Source organism: Cynocephalus volans, chromosome 16 (assembly GCF_027409185.1).
Source record: "Cynocephalus volans isolate mCynVol1 chromosome 16, mCynVol1.pri, whole genome shotgun sequence".
NCBI lineage: Eukaryota > Metazoa > Chordata > Mammalia > Dermoptera > Cynocephalidae > Cynocephalus > Cynocephalus volans.
Genome location: NC_084475.1, coordinates 17840102 through 17858921, shown reverse-complemented (window position 1 = coordinate 17858921; position 18820 = coordinate 17840102).

Below are 18820 nucleotides of genomic sequence, written 5' to 3'. Positions count from 1 at the left end.
TCCCACCTGAATTCCACACCAGCTGGCAGAACACAAAAACGTGAAAGGCACTCAATCCTGGGCGAGAAAAGGAGATGATTTCACAGCGAGATGATGTTTGCATTAGTCAATTCTGTTGCTTATACCAGAATACCTGCAACTGATAAAGAAATGAAATTTATTTCCTACAGTTTGGAGTCTGGGAAGTCCATGGTCCAGGGGTGCATCTGGTGAGGGCCTTCCTCTGGGTGGGGACTCCCTACAGAGTCCCGTGGCGACCAGGGAGTGACCGAGAGAGAACAGCCTGAGAAAGAGAGCTAACCTGTCACCCGCCCTCTTTATAAAGCCATCAGAACCGCTCCCCGATAACCCATTAAACCATCAACCAATTACTCCATGAATTGGTTAATCCATTCATAGGGGCAGAGTCCTTGAGATCCCATCACCTCTCAAAGGCCCCACTTTTCAAACACCGTAACACCAGACCCACCTGGCTCTTTCTTCTTATGGTCCGGCTGTGAAATCTTACCACGTCACTGTCATACATAGTAGCTTTATTTATTACAATAAATAAAGTACAATATATGCTGAGTCTTGTGAGTTCTTCTAGTGAATTTAGGGGTGGCCCTAGGAACCCCTAACATAGCCCTTTTCCCGATTTCTCCAGCCAGGAATAAACAAGGGTGGCCACGTGGAAACACATCTTTCTCCCCTGTCCCCGCCCCACCCCGAGTGCACCTCTGTCCCTCCCTCCCTCCCGCTGGTCCTTCCCAGAGGGCGGGCACAGCTCAGATACGGGGCAGCGCTGGACGAGCGAAGCTGGATGCACCCCAGATTCTAATACGGAACATGAAGGAAACATTCGCTCAACTAAACTTGGTTAAAATTAAGAACATCTGATCATCAATTGTCATCATGGTTTAAGAGAATGGGAAGGCAAGTCACCGACTGAAGGAGACATTCTCTCTCTCTTCAGGTTTGTGGTACTGTCCTCCCCTCGGTGCCCACTGCATCCACCTGCTATTCACGAGCCTCCTGACTGGTCATGCTACCTTCAACCCATCCCTTCCAGAGAGATCTTTCTAGAACACAAATCCAGCCACATCACCATTCTGCTCAAAACCCCTCCACGGGACACCGTGTCCACAGCAGCATTAGTCACAATAGGCGAATGTGGAAACAACCCAAGTGCCCACCAGTGGATGAATGAAAAACCCAAAACAGACTGCAGTGTGTCCTTGCAATGAAATATCATAGCTCGTGGGTGGTGGCAATGGTCACACAACAGTATGAATGTGCTTGATGTCGCTGAATTGTAGACTTAAAAATGGTTGAAATGGCAAGTTTTATGTTATGTATGTTCTACCATAGTAACAAACTTAAATTTTAAAAAAATCACATCAGGTCACTTCCCGGCTTAGCGCCCTTTCCCTGAGCCTTCCCACGGCACTTGGGAGGAAATCCAAGCTGCTGTGCAGGAGACAGAGCCCTGCAGCCCGGCCGCCCCGCTCCCGTCTCCTCTCCTGCCACTCTGCTCTCCAGCCCACCCCAGAGGCCTCCCTCTGTCCCGTGAATGTGCCAAGCTCGTGCCCACCTGAGGGTTTTTGCTCTTCTGCTCTCTGTCTGGAAGGCTCTTCATCCTGTTCTTCAAGGTGAGGCTCCTTCTTGACATTGAGATTTCAGTTTAAGTGTCACCTGCTCTGAGGCCCCCCGGCCACCCTATATGAAGTAGCCCCCACCCCTGCCAGTTCCCGGCACATCACCCTGTTGTAATTGCACAGAGCACTTCTGTCTCTGACATTTTTCTTACCATTTGTTCTTTTCTGTCAACCAGACAGATGCTCCATGAGGACAGAAACTTTGTCCTGTGGGCCATGCTTGGCATATAGTAGGTGTCTGGCTTTGGAAGGAGGGATGGATGAAAGAAGGTGCCCAGCGATCAGGGCCCTACCCACGGTCAGGGTCAGGGTCCCAGGAAAGCTGACTGGTAGGTGGAGGTGCATGTGCAGGAGGACACGGGGAGGTGCGGGGCGGCGGTGCAGCTGCCACAAAGCCTCGGCCAAGCCCACGGCCACTCTGGAGCTGGGGGATGGACAGGGTCACCGCAGAGTCGCCCCTGTCAAGACCAGGTGGTGGGACTTCAATCCCCTGCATGGGTCAGGCACGGGATGCAGGCTGCCCGGGAAGGTGGCATGGCTTTGGGGAGGCTGCTGTCTCCAGCTGAAGGCACATCCAGCAGAGGACTCAGCTGAGAGCTGAGGAATGAGCGTCCCAGAACTGGAGGGGGCCTGGGGCACATGCCCCATCAGGGTGAGGACAGCCTCCTCCCAAGGCATGAGATGCAGTGGGGACAGGTGGGAAGGAAGGAGAGAGCCAGGCTGAGAGAGGGCAGGAGAGCTGCGGAAGCCTGCCTGTGCCCATCCCACCCCCGCACCCCCAGAGGACACAGATCTGGAGCAAAGCCCCCCCAGAAAGGATGCTGGGATGCTTCCAGAGCCCTCCCCAGTCTCATCAGCTGCCTGCTCTCCTCACACCCTCAGGAGCCGTTTTCCCATCTAAGTGCCCATAAACATCTTGCTCAATCTGCTACCTCAGCAGACGCTGGCTCTTGTAGGAGACGCCTCCGCTCCCTTCCCCAGAGGGTGGGCATCTCCAGCCATCCTGCAGTGGGGTCTGGGCCTGGGTTTAGGACCACCTGGTGGGGGCATGGGGGATCTGGGAGAAGGGGTACAGGGAGTGAGGTGACAGCTCCCCATGACACTTGACTTTCCCGGGGGTTAGCGTGTGTGTGCGTGTTTGCGTGTGCGCGTGTGTGTGTGTCAGTGGAATGCTGCCAGAGCAATTTGGTTTCCAAGGAAACAGTGTGAAGGTGCCGGCTGCTGCCCGCATGCTGCAAGTGAGAAATGCATGTCATCTGTAACCCGGGCTCCCAGCTGGAGCCCAGTCGATTTCTGCCCACTTGGAGCAGCTGATCGATGAGAGGCTTACCTGGGATGGAGCAGGAGGGGGACAGGGGGCTGCAGGAGCTCCAAACTGCATCCCATCCCAGGAGAGGACCTGGTTGGCCTGGTGGGGCTGAGGGAGAGGCTGGTCACAGAAGAAAGATCAATCCTAAGTCATCACTTCCCCCAGAGAAAGCCAGCAGCACACCATCGTGCCCACCCCCCACCCCCAGCTGCAGGGCGGGGGAGCCAGCCAGGCAGGCAGCGGGCCATCCCAGGCCCCACTCCACCGCTAATTATTTTCCATGATGAACATGTTATTATGTCGTACACTCGAAATAATCAATTTGGAATCACCACTTTGATGAGTTAATGGGCACTTGGTGGGTGTCATTTGAGAATCTCTCTGCAAAGTGTAGTTCTATTTTTAACAGCGGCTGCACTGGCTATGCAGGAGGACATGCTAAGTATGCATGCGCCCAGGCACAGGCTCCCAGCTCCATTCCCCCTGCAGAGGACTTCCAGCACAAGGAGGGCTGAATGCTCAGGCCCAGACAAGACTGGTGTCCCTGGGCAAGGTGACTGTCCCAGGCACTGCTGAACCTCCATCAATACCCGCTCCCACTCCTCTGGGCTGTTGCCCATGGACTAGGGGTAGCCGGTGGATCAGCTCCATGCCATGGGCGCAAGTCACAGGTCCCCACCCCCTGCTAAGCCCTGACGTGCAGAGCCACTGAATACTCTAAACATCCCCCAGGGGTAGTTTTGATGGTTGGTTCCATTTCACTGATAAGAACACTGAGGCTGCGAGATTTGAAACCGCCAAGTTTGCTGCTGAGTGGAAGACTGCTTTTTCCATCCCAGGAGCATGATCTAACGTTGATGAAACAAGAGGTGGAAAATTTTCCACCAATAGAACTTTGCAAATTGCAAAGACAGACAATAGAAGAATTCACTGGCAACTGTCAAACACTGCAAGGGAGTGTGGACTGAAGGAGGCTCAAAACTCACGTCCACAGTCGAGAGTCAAAGGTGCTGTCTAGAGCTAAGCATCTGATTTAGAATTAGGGAGGAGGATACTCGAAGAAGTGAAATCTTCACGTGGGCGTGGGGGGAGGAGCGGGGCGGAGGCCGCTGCTCTATGGCCTGGGCTCCCTGCCCCGGTTTCTTCCCACGCGCAAGTATTGCTTTGATTGAAAGAAACACTCTTGACAGAGAGGGATGGGACTGGGCTAGAAACATCGGGAGGGCAGAATTGTGGGTGAGGACTGTTTACGGAAGAGGGTCGGGGAAACTCAGAAAAAGGAAGGCTGTCTTCCACTAGGGCTCCCTAGGTACACTCCCTAGAGACAGGGCTGGTTTCCATCTCTGTGCTTTCTCATGGTCACTGGACCAAGGCCGTCTCTAGACTGGTGTGTTGAATGGACGATGTACCAGCCACATACCACAAGCTCACCCATGTCCACTCCTCTCCTGAGATGGCCACGGCCCTGCTCCTGCGGGCTCCTACCTTGCAGTAGTCGGCCTCCTATCTTTGGTCTTAGTGAGACAGACACCTGTTGGTTGCTCCCCAGCCCTCTTCCCAACAGGCTCCATTGTCAAGTTGGGGATCTCTATGGGTCTCAGGAGGCTGACTCTGTTCCTGGGCCCAGGATACAGCCCACGACCTAGACTAAGCCAGTCAGCGAATGTCCCATCCCTTTGCCACTCCGATTGGTTCAAAGGCAGGCACGTTAACCAATCCAGACAAGTTCAGGGGGAGCTCAGAACCTTTGCTTGGAATTTTAGAACAAAGAGGCTCACTCTCTCTCCTACCGGACGTGAACAAAAAAGCGTGGAGCCCCAGGAACAGCCAGCAGCCACCTGAGACCTACTGAAGGCAGAACTTAGAGATGGAAACACATGCACACACACACACACACACGTACACATATGCATGCACACACATGCACGCACACACACATGCATGCACACATATGCATGCACACACACATGCACGCACACATACACACACCCCTAATAGCTGCATCGTTTTTCATGCATCAGAAGGCTTGGGTTCCAGTACACAGGGGCCTTCTAGGGGAAAGTGACCAGCAGGTAGCTCCATTCCAGCCTGTTCTTCAAAAGCCGAGCAGCTCCAAGACCTGCATTTTCCACCTGAGGGCAGCAGGAAGCACCTAGACAGGCCAAAGCAGAGAAGCTCCTATTGCAGCCGAGTCCTTAGGAAGCCATGAGGGCCATCCCCTCCAGGGCAAAGCAAATCCCAGCTTCTCAGTGGTCTCACAGGTGGAGAACTGAGTTCTCTTTGTCCCTTACTTGATTTCTATGTTCTCTGGCCATCCAGGAGCAAGGAGTGTGGGAATTCTTTCAGTGTCTCTCTCCAGAGCTCCTGAGCTGTTAATCTGGCAGAGCTTGTAAAACTCCGTGCTCAAGTGCTTGCTGAGCACTGAGGAGTTCACGGGGGTTTATAGAACCCATCAAAACCAAAAACAGAGAAACCTCCAGAGCTCCTTTTCAAGAACTGAGGTGCTGTACATGGGGGAAAAAAGAAAAGAATCCTGGCAGAGAAAATCAAGTTTGTACTTACTGGTGTTGTGAATTCTAGTGAGTGCCACCTAAGCTCATAAGATAAAGGGTTGCAAGAGGACGTCTGCAAAAGTGCACAAATCCCAAATGCAGGATGTGGCCCCCAGAAACCCAAGAAGGTGTGCAGACCAACTGGTTGGTGCAGGCAGGTAGGCTTGCTGAGGGGGCCCATCCCTGGTTCCTGGGCACCCAGGGAAGAGGCATGGCCCTCAGTGAGGCTATCCACAGGAGGACCAGGCCAGTGGCCCAGAGCCACACCTGGAATACTGGAAGCCCCCCTGTGTTTGCTGATGGCAGAATGTTACTCCATCCTTGGTACTGTCTGATTCATTCAGCCCCAATGGTCAAAGACAGCCTCACTCATGTTCAATAGAAGGCTCTGGAAGAGCCACAGGGAAGAACCAAGCAACAAGAACCTCAGGAATACATGAGCTCCCAGCGGAGGGAGCACCAGGAACGTGGGAGACACTGGTTGAAAACATCAGGCCCCCAATCTCCAAACAAAGAGCCTCGGAATGCAACCTGCCATCCACATTATTTAACAGGTTAGAAAAATAAAAAGGCTATGGGTTACATAGAAAACTAAAGCACTAGTGTGGAATAAATCACGGTTTACAAAGAACTTAAGTATCATGGTGTTTATTAGTGACTTGGCGTTAGCATCTCACCTGGTCCAAGTGTCACGTTTCTTGTGTGGTTTGAGTATCCAGAAGGAAAAATCAGAAGTCCTCGATACAGTCAGGTTGACATCATTATTGCCAAATATAATGTACCACCTGTTTAAAAAATATCTCATACCTGCATATTTGTCCCGGAAGCAATTTCCTAACACGTTTTAAAAAATATTCCACAGGAAGAGTTTTGCAGATTTTGAACTCATTTATTAAAGATGTGAAATGTGCAACATTTTTCAAGTTTGCAGGAACAACTGATTGACATTAGGAAAGATGGAACTGAAACCACCAAATTTCAATTTTAAAAAAGCTACGCAATCATTAGATGGGATTGAAAAACAAATCTCCTGGTTGAATAGGTACAGCCATGAACTTTCCTCTGCTGGTCGGATCTACACAACTCTGTGATGTGCTGTTCTCACCTGTGAACACCGTGACAGAATAGGGAATAAACAATTTAGAAGTAAGCCTTCAAATCACATGATCACTAAGGATTAAGCCAAAATTTTCAAAACTAATGAAGTATGGTTAATTTATTTTCCATAAAGATATACAGGCATTTTACTGGGGAAAGAACGGTCTTTACAAGAAACAGTACTGGAACAACTGGACATCCATATGCAAAAAAGATAAATCTCAGCCCATACCTTATACCATATATAAAAACTAACTCACAATGGAACACAGACCTAAATGTAAAACCTGAAACTCTAAAACTTCTAGAAGAAAACATAGGTGAAAATCTTGAATTCAGGGAAGATTTCTTAGACACTAAACAAAGAGCACAGTCCAATACAGGAAAAAAAAAAATGATGACTTGGACTTCAGAACTAAAAATTTCCATTCTTTGAGAAACATTATTAAGAAAAGGAAAAGAGAAGCCTCATACTGGGACCAAATATTTGCAAAACACATGTCTGTTAAAGGACTCTTATTCAGGATATCTAAAGAACTCTCAAAACATAATAATATGAAAATAAACAACCCAATTTTTTAAATGGGCAAAAGATTGGAAAAGACACTTCGCTAAAGAAGATATGTGGATGGCAGATAAACACATGAAAAGATGTTCGATGTCATTAGTTACTAGGAAAATGTAAACTAAAACCACAATGAAATACCATAACACACTTATTAGGATGGCTAGAATTTTTAAAAATTTGACAATAGCAAGTGTTGACAAGGATGTGGAATTCTCACAGGTGGGAATGCAAAATGGTAGAGCCACTTTTGGGAAATTTATTATAAAGTTAAGCATACACTTACTATCTGACCCAGGAATCCACACTGGAAACACACATTCCCACAAAAACTTGTATGTGGATATTTCGGTATCATCATAATCCCGACTTTCCAAATGTCCTTCAACTGGTAAATAGACAAACTGTGATACTGCCATACAATGGGAGCTCTACTCAGCAATAAAAAGAAACAAGCTGCTGTTACACAAAACAGCACAGATGAATCGCAAATGCATTACGTTAAGTGAAAGAAGCCAGACTCAAAAGGCTGCGTACTATATTATCCCATTCATTTGACATTATGAAAAAAGCAAAACTATAGCAAAAGATGACAGATGATTAGTTTCCCGGGACAAAGGGAGGGGGAGATTTTGAGCACAAAAGAACACGAGGGAATGTTCTGGGGTGAGCTAGTGAACTGTTCCATATCTTGATTGGGGTGGTTATATAATTGCTTGCATTTATCAAAACTCACAGAACTGTGTGCTAGAAAGGGCAAAGTTTACTGTATGCAAATTATACCTTCTTACTAACCCAGACTGAAAGAAAAAATACGTCAGCCTGAGTGGTCTCATTAAAATATAAATTTGTCATAGCAATACAACATATTTATCATCAACAAAGGGGACACGTGGATCAAGTTGGGGTGCTAATGTCAAGTCAAATAATTAATAATAGTCATACTCAAATTATTTTTAAACGATCTATTCCCTAGTTGTAGTGTTTGGAGTTTTTATACAACCCTCTAGCCTTCCTCCCCCTCCCCCTCCATGTAAAAATAAATAAATAGATAAAGTTGCTGCAGGCTGAAGCTCGGCACTCGGAGGTTGGGGTCTGATGACCTCACCCAGTGCCTCCCACTGTCTCCCGCCCTAGAGGTTTTGGGGCCACCCTGGGTCAGGGAAGGGAGGGCATCTTCACCTGCCAGCATCCTTCTGGTCCTCCATCAGGGCTGAGAGATGCTCAGCGGGCGCCCACGATTGGTAATAGCTCAGGTGAGAAGGTGGAGGGGGAAGGAAAGGAGGAAGCTCAAAAGAGATGTGCGTGTTGGGAGGGGAAGGGGAGAGGCCGACCATGCTGCCAGGTGCCACTCGGCAGCCGCCACCTCGGGCTGTCTGCTCCGCCTGGATTATGTGAGCAGATGCGTGGGGGGCTGAGGTCTGGCTACCACGTGCAGGTCCTCCCACACCGGGATCACTCAGGCTCCTGAGCAGATAACCTGGTGATCCCTTCCCTGCAAACTAAAAGGGGTCACGAGCCCTTTGACCTCCATGGAGTTTGGCTGAAGACATGAATTCTCCTGTTCATTTAAGGAGAGTTCTGCAAAGCCCAGAGCCTTGGGAAGAGGTGTCCTCCTTCCACGCGGAGTAACAGACTCTCCTGGTGGCCCTGGTGTCCTGCAGGGGCGCAGGTGCAGGCCACTCCCGTCCATGCTCGAGGCCCATCTCGTCCTCGCCACCGTCCTGTCTGTCCTCCAAACACAGGCATCGTGTATTTATTAAGTGATGCACTGTCACCTGGGCATGGGCCTCCACCCTCCAGCTCTGCGGTGCCACACACCACGGGGTCCTCAACGCCACTCAGGGCGCTTGGTGCGAGCCATGGCCTTGAGCAACGAGCCAACCCCACGATTCCTCCCCGTGCTGCGGTGCCCATGCACCCCTGTGCCCTGAAACTCATCACAGGAAAACCCACAGAAACAAAACTGGAAGGCTCAAGACGAGGAAAGAGTCTTGTAGATACCAAAATCAGCACAGCCAGCCTGGGGCTCCTACCTGGGGAGAGGGACGTGAGGCAGGGAAGGTGCAGAAATCTCAGCCCACCCCGCCCAGCCCAGCCCAGCCCAGCCCAGCCCAGCCCAGCCCAGCCCGGCCCAGCCCAGCCCAGCCCAGCCCAGCCCAGCTGCTGGGAGCTTCCTCTGCCCCTCACAGTGGACTCACACTCCGCCCCGCAGGAGGGAAAGCGGCCAGAAGAGCAAGCCCCCTCCTCCTGGAGAAGCCCCCGCAGCCACCCAGGGTCAGAGCTTCCCTCCAGGCCCACTAACCTCAGCTGGGGGCGAGCAGAGCCGAGGACGCCCGCTCCGAAGCCTGGAAGCCTCTGCCCAACAGTGCCCCTCCCAGTGCCACCGCAGCCCCAGCTCAGGCCCTTCCCCTCCTCTCTTCAAACCCCAGCTCTCCCTGCAGGCGGCATTCAAGGCCCAACCTCCTCCCTCCAAGGAAACCTCCCAGATCACCCGCCAGGTGTGGCCTCCTCCTCGGCTCTGTGGTCTGCAATTCAGGCATTGGGCCATAGAACTGGTCACTCTTTCCCTTCTACATGTGCATGTCTTGATTTCCCAAGTGAGACGCAAACTCTTCAGGTGCAGGAAGTGAGTCTTACCCAATGTGGCTTGGTCCACAGAGCCCCCGACGTGGAGATTGTCGACTAATCATGCTGAGTTGCTAGACGGAATCACTGACCCGTATTTCCCAAAATGTGGCCAAGATGTCAACAGGCGTGTGCATTCTTTTTCTATCACTGCCATAACAAAGTGCCCCAAATCAAGTGGCTTAAAATAACACAAACTTCCTCTTGTACAAATTCTTTGGGTCAGAAGTCTGGTGTGGGCCTCACTGTGCTAAAATCAAGGCATTGGCAGCGCTAAATTTGCTTCCTCACCTTTTCCAGCTTCTAGAGGTTGCCTATGTTCCTTGGCTCCTGGCCCCTTCCTCTACCTCCCCAGCCAGCAACCAATAGTCTCTGCTTTTAAGGATTCACGATTAGGTTAGCTGGCAGGATAATCGAGAATGATCTCTCCATTGCAAATCACTTAACTTAATCACACCTGCAGCATTCCTTTTGCAGTATAAGGTAAAATATTCATGGGTCTGGGCATTAGATGTGGACACCTTTGGGGGGCCATTATTCTGCCCACCACAGTGTTCTATGAACACAACATAAATGGAAGGAAAGGGCTCGGTGATCATGTAAATGTGAGACTCACTATATTAAGCAAAGTTAAACAGGGTTCTGCATTGTAGCATTGCTCAGAGCCTTTACTGTGTTAATGATCATGGTGGTTCTCCAGGAAAGGCTCATAGTGTGCAGCATTTTGCAGATTTATGGCTGTACACATGTGACCCCAGAACGCCTTTTGGTTTGTATAACGATTGTCCCCTCCATAAGAGAACTCTGCAGGTTACTGGGTTAGGAAACAGTGCTGGAGCCTCCAGCCTTCCTGTCTGCCCCACGCTACTCTCCACCCAGCCTTCCCAGGTCCCGTAAGACTTCACCCAAGGCCACATAACGCCTGAGCTCTGGAACACCATGGACAGGAAACATGGCTTTGGGTAAAAACAGTAATTGAACCTTAACTCTAACTGCCAATCAAACTCAGTTTGGAAGTGGCAAAAATGCTGCTGCCTTGTGTTTAAGGCTCTGGTGGCCCAGATAAGAGGAACTCCCCCCAATAAGCCAAGGTCCCTATGCCCGTGTTAGTGACTTTGACACAAGGACTGCTGGGCCCCTGGGGATTAAGCTAAGCTTCTGTTAAGTCCCTGACCTTCCGGATAATGTCATCCAAACCAAACCAACAGGACATTGAGGTTCTCTCAACACAAATGCATCTCAGACCCTGCCAAGAAAGCTCTCGGCACAACTTCCTCATCTGTTTCCAGCCACTTTCCTCTAAGGATTAGTAGGGGGCACAGAGTTTGGAGACACACACACACACACACACACACACACACACACACACACACACACCCCTGAAACACTGAAGCCAGGGCAGCTTTAATAGACTTTTGTGCTGAACCAATCACCTCCAACCCTAGGGAAGGTAGTAGAGGCTGTGTCCTGTAACCTCTTCCTGGCCAGATTCTCATCTCTGTGGGACACTAGGGGAGATGCTCTAGAACATTCTGGAAGCCATACACATGCCTATATACAGTGTCAGGACCAACGGGGACTATCTACTGCAACTGACATCCCACCCTTTTGAGCTCTTGATTGGTTGGTACAGTTGTCCATCACCAGCCCAGGGAGCCGATAGGGTGACGGTGTAGCTGCTCTGGCTGATGACTGAGCAAGTGCCCAGGACTCTGCACAGACATTGGGTCCACACACCTAGAGATACATCAGAGTAACAGTGCTTCCTGGTGGAAGGCAAGTGCGTGTTTCTTGACCTTGTTCCCTTTCACCAGGGAAGGGAATGAGCAACGTGGATCCTGCATGTTAATAATAGTTGCAAGGTTGCAGGATGCATGGAGATGTTCTCACTGATCCCAGCCGTTAGCCACGGGTCAAGTTCACTGATGGATGGAGCCTCCCTCCCTGCAGAGGTATCGGGCAGGACACGTACTGTTTGCCAGGAGTCTGTGTGCACAATTGGAAAGAAGGGCAGAAGCAGCTTCTCCAGGGCAAGCTCCTTCCAGGGCCGAGGCCGGTGGAGCCTGTGCAGGAAAGACCTCCTGTTGTCTGCATGGCCTATGGAGACGTTGCTCCGCTTTGCACAGGGAGCTTCAGCATGCAGAACATTTCTACTACCCAGACTTTCACAGCAGCGTCTTACCATTCCCAGCACGTGGATACCCTCTGCTTCCTGCATTTCAAAACTCAGCAGAGGCAGTTAACAGAAACTTCACTGACTGGGGATCAGGGTCACGCTCCTCCCTGACTCCACCCCAGGAAGCCCCGTGAGCTTGAGCAAATCTGTGTATCCCCTGAGCCTCTGTTTCCTTCTCTATAAAGTGAGCAGGGTTAGTCTACATTGTTTCTATGGTCTCTCCCAGCACCCAGGACTGTGCTTTTTCATTCCTAATGCTGCTTTATCTCCTCTCCCTGAGTCCAAATCTGGAAGAGAATAATACACTGCTTATAAAAATGCTCCTGTTTTCCAAAGGGACTCACTCAGTCCCTAGTATCCTTTTATGCTGCTATTTTCTACCTGTATCTCATGGCTCCTGGGGAAAGAATTGTTTAATCTCATTGTACAGCATTGTGATTATCAGCTGCACTTTGGCCACTGAAGGAATTCAAGCCATAAATAATAATCATGATGATAAAAATAATAATAGGCACAGTCCCCTCCCCACATCAAAGTGCTGGCTTTTTTTTTGTAATGCCACTCCATGTCAGAGGCCTTCAGAAAAAGAGTTAATTAATATCCCTTGCTGTGGACTAATTCTCATTTCAACATGTGGCTGTCATTTCCTTGTCATCATAGCTGATTTACAACAGGGTTTAATTAAATTCTCCGTACATTATTCAGCATTCTCCAAAGACAACACTAGAGAGGCCCGGGGTATTTAAAATGTCACCTGCTGAGACATATCACCTCTTCCTAAATAAATATGACAGTGATCAAACTTTGCCTAATTACAGTGACTTAGTTATTTGTTTGTATGTTTTAATATTTAATTGCTTTCATGTTCATCCAATTACTGAGCAACAGCAAATAGAAATTAACTTTTTATCAGCATGTTCCCAGCCTAGCTAATAAGCACTCCAAAGCCTCGGTACAATGGGAACTGCCCAAGCTGAGAGGATTGTAGACATGTTCTCAGCTCAGTGGATGGGGCGACTGAATTAAGGAGAACCCTCCCGGCTGCCACCCAGCTCCCGGCCTGCATGGGGCTGCAGGCCCAGCTTCCAGGAGCCTCTAACTCAAGGCCAGAGCAGTTGACCTACCGAGCACACACAGGGCTTTTAATTCCATGCTGCCACCCCGTGGTCATTTGGTGGAATTGCCCTCGTTCCTTCGGTTGCTTAAGATTCCTGGGAAGATGAAAACAGACTCCTGGGGACACACACGAGTGTCTTTGAGTTTCCACATCAGTAAACTATGTTCTCCTCACCATGAGGATACTGTCTTTATGCTCCTTCAGCTTTGGGGGCCATCTGCTCCTCGTGAGGGGTTCTAGCACCTTATGCCAAGCTGCCCAGGACAAAGGCAGCATCTGAAGACACGTCCCCAGTTCTGCAGCTGCATGCACTGCCATCTAAGGAACAGCATGAGCCGCGTTCTGATCAGATGCATTAGCCAGTGCTCAAAACAATCCACCGAGCCCCCCCCAAAGCCAGTCCCTCTGGCGTTATCCTGAAAGTTTCCACTTGCTCTCTTTCCCACCCCTTTGCTCCGACACATCGTTTGACATTTCGATGTTTGCTTTTCTCCCAAGCCTAAGCTCAGCATCACCGAATCTCTGCAGAATTTTAGAAATAAAAAAGGATGAAAAATTAAGCCCTTCCTGGAAATCTTCAGCAATTCCAAATTGGACAAGCATGCTCTCCCTCCAGCCTAACCCTGCAGTCTCATGGGACGTTGGCTTAAAATGTTCAACTTTCCAAAAATAAAAATAATCTTTCCCTGTATTTACATCTTATCTCTCCAGCTCAGCTGTAAGCTCCTTAAGGGGAGGAGCCCAGAAACTAGCAGAGAGACACTACAGGGACAGCCTTCTGCTGACCGGTCCAAGGCTGACCTTTGGATATAATCTGGCTCACCAGTGGGCAGGGGGTGTCCTCAAAGCAAATCCATTCATTCGTTGAGCATAATAAGTGTCATACCTACTATGCACTTGCTATTGGATTTACAATGATAAAACAACACAAAGAAGTCCCTGCTCCTGTGGTGCAAGAGTCTGGAAGGTGTGAGCTCAGGGTTGTGGAGGTTGGGCAGCAACTGCGGGTAGGGCACCTGGTTTTAGGAGTTGGGGATGCTTGCCTGGGGAAGCCAGGAGTGAGCTGCAGCTGAAGAAAGACAAAGAGCCTTTTTCAATTAATGAAAAATAGGAGATGTTTTGGAAAATTTTTCCTGGGGGCCCAGAGTTTATGCAAATGAATACAGCCCAGAAAGAGGAATTCTAATTGGTCCCAGCAGGTGCTTCCCGGCAGGGGCAGCCGCAGGTCCCACCTGTGTGAACGTCTGCATCGGGGTCCCTGAGGCCAGCGCCGGCTGTCAGACCCACTCTCCTCAGATCCTGGAGAGTTTTACCTTAAATTCGCATCGAGCCTTCATTCTCTTTTCCTCTCCAGCTAATACCTACCCCTTGGCAGGCAAGTCCTTAGAGAAAGCAACAAAGTGTCAAGCCGCGTGGCTTGGCTGAGAACTATGAGAAAGCAGGACAGCTAGTGGCAGAGGAGAACCCAGCAACGTGGACTGAGAGGGCCAGGCCTCAGGGAAGGCTGGACCCCAGGAGTCTTGGGCTCCCTGCCGACACGGGTGTTTAGCTCTGTGGTCTCAAGCACCTCGACCTACAGTACTGAATTCATCCAGCACCTTTTCACAAGAGCCCACCAGAGCAGAGAGAAGCAGAGTCAGATTCAGGCCATGCCTTGTGTCCCAGGTTGTCACAGATAGGGCGAGGCGCAGGAAGCTCTGGCCGTCCGTGCCCACCTAATCCTGTCTGGAGGAGCAGGAAGGGCTGCACAGAAGATGGCAGGAGCATTTAGGGCATGAAGAAAGGGCAGCAGTGGGCCACAGGGAAAAATTAGCCAGGTGGGATCACCCTGCGGGGGGCCATGGGAAGGCGAGGTGTTGGTATAGCCAGCCTGGTGCTTTGGGGAAACTGGGGTACAGAATAAACACCAGGAGAGGAGCCACAACCCAGGCAGATAAAGACGGGCCTTATAAACCGTATTCAGGAGTGGGGCTGTCTCTAAATGCAGAGAAGAGCCACTGCAGGGCTTTCCACGGAGGAGTGAGAGAACCAGCACAAGGTAGGTGCTCCTTCTGCACCACTGCAAGAGTGAGTGAGCATTGAGTGCCTCCTTCGTGTCAGACCAGGCTGCAAGGCCAGGCCGCTTGGAAGAGCTCTGCACTTTCACACCTTCTAAATGTTTAGTGCCCAAGGTGCATAGCACTAACACTATTAGTTAGTTACTGGTCAATATCTTCACCCCAGGACATTACATAAATGTGACAGATTGTATTTCTCAAAAATGATCACAGCAATATTTCTGGACCCACATGCTCTTCCAGGACCTTGCCCCCCTTCCATTGAGACGTGGAGCCTGCTGGCCTCCCGGCGAATCTGGATAGGACTTTGGGACTGGCTTGACAAATACAATGTGCCGGGAGTAATGCTGTGTGACCCCCCCCCCAAAAAAAAAAAACACAGAAGGGACAAAAAGAGAACAAATAGCAAAACAGCAGATCTTAATCCAACTATCTCGATAATCACACTTAATAGAAGTGGACTTAACATCTCACTGAAAAGGCAGTAGTAGTCTGGCTGGATAAAATGGCAAGACCTAACTATGGGCTGTCTTCAAGTAATGCACTTTAAATAAAAAGACACAGGCTAAAAGTAGAAGTATGGAAAAGGTTATACCAAGCCAACAGTAAGCATAAAAAGCAGGTGTGATTATATTAATATCAGACAAATGGACTCCAGACAAACAGTATTGAGAGAGGGATATTTCATAATGACAAAAGAATCAGTTCATTGGGAAAACATGACAAGCCTAAGTGTGCATGCATCTAATAACAAAGTTTCAAATGTATAAAGTAAAACCTGAGAGACAGTGAATTGCAAAAATCATAGTTGAAGATTTTAACATCTCTCTTTCAGTAACTGATAGAATAAGTAAAAAAAAAAAATCAGCCAGAACACCAAATATTCAAACAACTAATTTGACTGAATTGATATTTAAGAAACACTAAGCCCAGTGATTGTACATTCTTTACAAATGCACATGGGGCCTTCACCAACACAGACCATATGCTGGGCCATAAAATAAATCTGAACAAATTTTAAAGATCAAAATCTTGCAGAGTGTTGATTATATAAAAGTAAGATATCTATTTCAAGCCAAACCATCTCAAACATGCTCACCCAAACGTGGGAAATCCCATGCAGCTAGACCAGATAAATAGACAGAAATAAAATTTTATTGGTATCTTATATTAATATTGATTCAGATTAATTTATTTATTTTATGTTATTTTTTTAAAGATGACCGGTCAGGGGATCTTAACCCTTGACTTGGTGTTGTCAGCACCACGCTCTCCCTGTGAGCAAGCCGGCCATCCCTATATGGGATCCGAACCCGTGGCCTTGGTGTTATCAGCACCACACTCTCCAGAGTGAGCCACGGGCCAGCCCTGATTCAGATTAATTTAGACTGCCTCTTCCCAGTCGATCAGAGTTACTCAGGTCTTGCCAGCCCCACCACGCCAATTGCACCGAGAACCTAAAGCTCATTCTCATTGTCACAACTTCCCATTGTCCACAGCTGGCACCCCTCTTGTGGCACTGATTACACGCTTCCTTGTTTTGTGATTGGGTAAGACAGCACATTCCCAGTCGTTTCCGCCTGACAGTAAGCTCCTCAAGAACAGCATCAGGACCTAGTGCAGTGACAGACATGGGATAGGAACTCAAAGGATCCGGTGTGTGGAAGTCACCATCATCATCACCACCACTGCCGTGGTCACCATCATCATGGAATGCGGCGAAGGCTGCCATCTCACTTGGTACCCCAGTGACTCAACCAGGAGATCCCCACCCTTCCCAGGGTACCTAGATCCAGTGCTCCTAAGCTTTATTTCGTACTCAGTAAGAAGTGATGCCTTACACCACCAGACCCGCACAACTGTACTTCATCGTGGGAAGTCACTAGCACATGTTCATAAACACCTTGTTAGAGGTCAAGGTCAAATGAAAGCAACAGGAGCCTAGAAATCGGAGACTGGCTACAGACTCTGTATGATCCAAGTTATAACTTCCACTGACCTGGAGAGCTTGACTCTTTAGAAAGCAGTATAGTATTGCACATGGATCTGTTTCTCAGTGGCTGGTGCTTGAATCGCAGTTCTGCTACGTCCTAGCTATGTGACCTTGGGCACTTACTTAAAAGAAATCTCCATTTTTCCATCTGTGAAATGGGAATAATTCTAGGACCTAACTGCTTAGGGTTGTGGGAGCACTGCATGAGATAACCGCATATGAAGACAGTGATATAGCTCCCGGTGCTGCACTGAAGCCTTCACCGTACTAACTCTTTTAATCACCCCCAATACCCTTGTGTGGTGGCTACTATCCCCATTTCAGAGTGAGGGACTAGGTACGAAGTGGAAGAGTGGGACTGAAAGACACAACTCACACACTAACCCCAGGGGCACACAGTTGCTGTAGTCTGCACCAGCAGATCTTAATCACGGCTCTGCCATGGACCCATCTGACATCCGACGAACCCTACGATGAAGCCCTTCTCAGAATACTTCTCTTAAATGCGTCAAATGAAATAAGTAGGATCACAAAGGAAGCCAATAAGATTAAAACCCAGTTCTTAGAATATTTTTAGAAAATATAGATATAATAATGCGAAGAGACTTCAAAAAGTGTGTGGAAAATGGAATTAAAAGATAAAAATAAAAAACAGAAACTTTATTTCTCAACATAAGCTCCATCAAGTTCAAGACACTTTCCTAAGTGTATGTTTGTATGTAAGCAATGACACCAGCCATTTAGTCCGTCCCTAAAGAACCGAGAGTCCTGGGAGTTTAACTATGTCAGTGGAGTCTTTTTTACATTATTAACTGAAGAAAAATGGGTGCTCTTTAAAGATTTTTTAATATTGGGAAACAAAAAGAAGTCAGAAGGAACCAAATCAGGACTGCAGGGTGGAGGCCTAATGATTTCCCATCGAAACGCTAACAAGATTGACCTTGTCTGATGAGAGGAATGAGTGGGGGCACGGTCTTGATGGAGAAAGACCCTCTGCTGAGGCTTTGCTGGGTGTTTTTCTGCTAAAGCTTTGGCCACCTTTCTCAAAACACCCTCATGGTCAGCAGGTGCTATCGTTCTTTGGCCCTCCAGAAAGTCAACAAGCAAAATGCCCTGAGCATCCCAGAAAACTGTCGCCATGACCTTTGCTCTTGACTGGTCCACCTTTGCTCTGACTGGACCCCTTCCAGCTCTTGGTGGCCATGGCTTTGACTGTGCTTTGTCTTCAGGATCCCACTGGTAAAGCCAGGCTTCCTCTCCTGTTACAATTCTTCAGAGAAATGCTTCGGGAAATTGATCCCACTGGTTTAAAATTTCCCCTGAAAGCTCTGCTCTTGTCTGCAGCTGATCTGGGTACAAAAGTTTGGGCACCCATTGGGTAGGAAGTTTGCTCAGCTTTAATTTTTCGCTCAGAACTGTGTAAGCTGAATCACGTGGGATGTCTACGGTGTTGGCTATTGTTTCTGCCACGAATCGTCAGTCCTCTTCAGTAAGGGCCTAAACAAGATTAATTTTTTATTTGCAACATGATGCGGACGTTCTGCCACTGTGGGCTTCATTGTCAACATCATCTCGTCCATTTTTAAAGCAAGTTATCCTTTTGTAAACTGCTGATTTCTTTGGAGCATTGTCCCCATAAACTTTTCATAAAGCATCAATGATTTCACCTTTCTTCCACCCAAGCTTCA